The 5,367-nt window shown below is 34.6% G+C and overlaps 1 pseudogene; it reads left to right on the forward strand.

Annotated features, from left to right (window-relative positions):
• The first annotated feature begins 3,692 nt into the window (after nt 1-3,692).
• LOC122077875 lies at nt 3,693-4,582 on the forward strand (annotated as a pseudogene).
• Nucleotides 4,583-5,367: the final 785 nt, after the last annotated feature.

Here is a 5,367-nt window from a genome sequence, read left to right on the forward strand (position 1 = left end):
GAAAAGCATCCTAGGACCTCAGTGGTAGTGTTTTTAAAGTAATTTTTTTTCCATTAAGCTTGATTATGTGTTTATAAAAATATTGAAACATTTATGTGTTTATAGACATCCCACTAACATTTATTAGTACATATTAGCGGTTCATGGCATTTTTGAATTTCTTTTTTAATAACTTTGAACCATGATTTGACCCACATTACATGCTTATATTGGACTGAGACCTATGAAATGGATAGAAGATCCTAGTTTTGTTTTTTTTTTGCGTTTTTTTTTTCCTGCAAATTTAAAAATTATAAAGTGACAACCCAATTTTCCAGGTTCACAATTTTAGGGTTTAAAAAGGGGGAGGGGGAGTGGAAATAGAGAAGAAGGTCCAATTGTCTAGTTTTCATTTCCCTATGTGGTTTGACCAAAATGAGTATCAATGGGATTGAAATATAAGAGATTCACTTTAATTCAATCCAACCAATCAAAATTGATTTTTAAAATATGACTGCATTCTCCATTATTGGATTCCATCTTTATAAAGGTTGGATGGATCATGAGGTTGTTTACTTTTGTTAAGGCATCAAAGTTAAATTAAGTATAATCACTGCTTATTTATTTCAAAAGAAAGCAAAAGATGAATAAAAGAGAAGAAAAGCATTCAAAAGATGAATAAAAGAGAAGAAAAGCATTCAATGTTATATATATATATATATATAGAGAGAGAGAGAGAGAGAGAGAGAGAGAGAGAGAGAGAGATTTCATTTGTCATTTGCTAATATTAGTTAAATAATCTATGGTACATGTGGAATTTTTTCCCCCATTTTTTAGAAGCTGAAGAGCACATGTTAATAAAATTTAATCAACCCAATCTATAGGTTCTATTGAGAACAAAGCATTAATAGTTGAAATCATTGTTAAATCTAATTTTTACTTAGTTTCTTGGATGTCGACGTAAAGGGGACAACAAGTATGACCTTTATTCCCGGACAAAGTATATGGTCTATATTTTTTCTTCCCCGCGGGTGAGAAGAAAAGTATTCAATATGCTCTCTCTCGCTCTCGCTCTCTCTCTCTCTCTCTCTCTCTCTATATATATATATATATATATTTCATTTGTCTATCTTCTAATATTAGTTAAATAATCTACGGTACATGAGGAACTTTTTCCCCATTTTTTAGAAGACGAATAACACATGTTAATAAAATTTAATCAACCCAATGTATGGATCTATTGAGAACAAAGCATTAATAGTTGAAATCATTGTTAACATCTAATTTTTACTTAGTTTTTTCGATGTTGACAAAGACATTGTACCATAGAGGGGAGAAGAAGAAATATGGCCTTCATTACCGAACAAAGTATATGGTCTATATTTTTTCTTACCCATGGGTGGAAAGAAACTGTTTCTTATATAAAACTTCAAAAAAATAAAAATAAAAAATAAAAAACTCGAAGTATATTAATTCAGCAAGAGTATTTAATTTTTTCTTTATTCTGAGGAAGGAAGGATATAATATGTTAACTTAACAAAAGACAATAGCCACCACTTCCACAAGATACTAAGCAAAAACAAGAGAGATGGTTATCAAACCAAATTCCTCAGTTCTATTATAAAAATCATACTTCAAAGAGTTTAGAGTACTTTTGTGTGTCTTATAATAACTTAATATTACCCAATATCTCATATATTAATTAAAGAATGAAATTATTTAAATTGATAATGATGATTTTAAGGAAGGACAAATTAAATAATGGAATAAAGTGTCAAAGGTGGCAAATGTTTATGTTGCTAGGCTTGGAAAATGGCCCACCTGATTTGATTTTTTACACATGGTTTATGAAATAGAAAGTGTTCTATCAAAAATAAATAAATATAAAGTGTCAACCATTGGGATAGGCAGGGTCCAATTATTCACAAGCCATATGTTAAATTTGGTTGTCTAATTCCATTATATGGTCCATTTGTTTTAGAATTTGCTTTTATTATAGCACATTTGTATTAGATGGTCAAATATTTTATTTTCCGGTAATTCTGATTGAACTGGAAGTTTTGTATAAGCTAATAAAGAACAACGGGACTTACCTATAATTTGAGCATTACATGTGCTGCCATATAGCAAATGTAAGGAGATTTTTTTTACAAGGCGTCGCAGCCGTTTTACCACCACCTACTCTAAAATAAATCAAAATATATATTCTATGAAATGATACCAATTTTTTTTTTTTTTAAATCAAAATATGACTAGCATTTAGAATATGGATGACATATTATAATGGGAAAAGGTTAAGGCACATTAGCATCTTTGTGTCAATCTCTCCCCCTTACATGAAATGACCTCATTAACGTTTTGTCGCACCTTATTAGTGCACTCCTCTATGCTATTTGTTCAGAAAATTCTCTCATTTTTTATAATATTGAATCTAATTCATCAAGCCAAGTATTAATTTATAGACATTCAAAACCTTTTCACTACTATGTTTCTTTGACATTTTAAAACATTCCATCAAATTTTCTCATTTTTATAAGAAATAAAAAATATTCCCACTCTGACAATGTGGAGATGTTTTTTCACGTCCTCTCATATCTTGATTATGTGTATTCTGCATTAAAACTCTCTTTCCTATTGCTAATGTTGGATTCCTTACCAAATCATAACCTCTCTTTATAAATAAATAACATTTTTTTTCTTGAGAATAAATAAATTACAATTGATAAAGCCACTATTTTATTCTAAGTAAATAGATGCTATTGTCATTTTAGTAAAGGGGAAAGGCATATTCTTTTTCTCCTCAGTCCGTTAACAAAAAGCCCATTTCCTAATTTTGTGGTGTCCTTTCCCTTTTTGGCGTAGCAGACAAACCTGCCACTGACAACTTTCTTAAATTATAAAATCCAGAGGGCATATCTGTCAACCGAATTAAAAAATAAAGTAGTTCCTAGCAAATGCTTGAAGGGACAAATGAGTGGGCCAAACTAGTGGCCCTCTCTCTCTCTCTCTAGATCTCTCTAGGGTTGTCAAAAACAAAATGAACCGGTCAAACTGATCAAACCTGTGACCAAATCAAATCAAATAAAATCGATTCATCATTGAGCCGGTTTTTATTTTGGCTTAGGGTATCATGAAACCGGTTGCACCAACTTGAAACTGAACCAAAATTGATAAAGACTGAAAACCAGAAAGCGATTTTCCATAATTGTTTATGAAAATAATTTAGGGGTTTAGGGTAAAGGAATGGGGTGGGAGTGTTGCCCTTGTATAAAATCCTTTTTATACTCTTCTCATGTAATAAATAGTGGAACCCACACACACACTCTCTCTCTTTCTCTTTCCTATTCGACCATATTATGAATGATATCATTTCATTCCCTCATTTAGTGTAGCATGCAGATTCCTTCTAACATTGGCCTAGTAGGGAACCTTCTCCCATTATACATGTTATACCAAAATCAAACTTTGACAGAAGCTGATTTATACATATTAAGGAAACCGAAATAGATCGAAACCAAAACTGATTGAAACAAGCCTTCCATTATTGGGCCAATTGGGTTTGGCCAGTTCAGTCTGACCGAACTAGACCGAACTGAACCAAACCAACGGTTTGACACCCATATCTCTCACACAATACAGACAGCACAAGCCCCCCAAAACCCTTCTCTCTTACATATATAAAGAGAGAGAATCCCATCCTTTTGGTTAGTCCCTGCTGCTTCTTCAACTCCATAGATAAAGCCCCACCAGTACACCTATGTGTGGGTGAGTAGTGAACATAAACTGACCAGGACATCCCCATCCCATGGAGTCTAACCAGAAGGTTATTAACCCATACAGTCTTAGCCCAGAAGAATACTCAGAGCTGGAGTCTCTCATTCATACCTACCACACCTTCCAGACCTCCCTCCTCCTCCAACATCTGCACCTCCTTGATTACCCAACGTGTTGATGCTCCCCTCACAGTGGTCTGGCCTCTCCTCCGACGATTCGACTACCCTCAAAAATACAAACAGTTCATCAGGAGCTGCAATTTGAAGAAGGGAGATGGAAGAAGCGTTGGAAGCATCAGAGAAGTTACTGTCATCTCCGGACTACCGGCGTCGACAAGTACCGAAAGGCTAGAGATTCTGGACGATGACAGACACATACTAAGCTTTAGTGTGTTGGGTGGTGAACATAGACTCAAGAATTATAGATCTGTTACTTCTGTTAATGAGTTTCATCAAAAGGAAGGAAATAAGGTTTATACTATTGTGTTAGAGTCTTATGTGGTAGACATTCCTGAAGGGAATACAGGTGAAGATACTAAGATGTTTGTGGACACTCTAGTTAAGTCGAACCTCCAAAAGCTTGCAGTTGTTGCCACATCTTCTCTGCATGGAGGACATGATCATATTGGTCCTGCTCCATGATGATCGATGGGTTTTGTTTTTTTGATTTGAAATTATTTCTTATCAATTTGTTATCGATGTCTACATTTATGTCATATTCTCTTAATGGTTCGAGCTTTTAAGTGAAACAGTAGCAAATATTGTATCAGAGTTCTAATGTTGATGAACATTGTATCAGAGTTCTAGTGTTGATTCTGGAAAATGATTAACTAGTTTTTCTTTTGCCAACAATGGGTATCCAGGCCTTCGGCCTGACTAGTCCTGCGGTCGATATTGACCATACAATCGCATAATCCGGATCATACTGGGATTGAATGAAAACCATTCAACTTTCATTAAAACAGTGAAGAACACTAAACACCCCCATATAAGTGGTCCAAAGTGTGCCTAATGAAAGTCAAATTAAAGATATCCGAATTTACGATTCGTACCAAGTTGATTGCTCACCAATCGAATGATTAATCAGTTATCAACTTATTTTTCCTTCATTTTTAGGCCTGAAGGAGTTATCAGTTGCATGTGTTGTGCTTTATAGTCCCGTATGTGCTTCAAAAGAAAGAACTCAAAAGGAAGACAGCTTTTAGTCTTTGTGAGCCATTAGTTTCATTTTTAAAGCAACTCTATTGTGAATCTGTGATGGGAGATGTTTTGGGATGGGAGGGCGTGTGTATGGGATGTGTGACTTTCAATGGCGACTCCAAATGTAAACCAGAAGGGACAAAGAGAGATAAAAGCTCTGAGAGGCATGTGATCAACCCTTGGGGGACTTGTGACCAAAGAAGCTTCATCTCTATCTTCAAAAGTTCTTTGAGATGACACCCCAAGCCTTCTTCAAACCCATCTCCTTTCAAATCGATGTGACAATGCCAAGTCAGACTTCGCTCATGTAAGAGCCAAAGAATCTCTCTTTCATTTAAAAAAAAAAATGAATAAATAATTCTGCTTGTGTCCGAAGAGAAGGGCTGTAGACCCTCTTCATTCAGATTGATACATG

This window comes from Macadamia integrifolia, chromosome 5 (genome assembly GCF_013358625.1).
Source record: "Macadamia integrifolia cultivar HAES 741 chromosome 5, SCU_Mint_v3, whole genome shotgun sequence".
In the NCBI taxonomy this organism is placed as follows: Eukaryota; Viridiplantae; Streptophyta; class Magnoliopsida; order Proteales; family Proteaceae; genus Macadamia; species Macadamia integrifolia.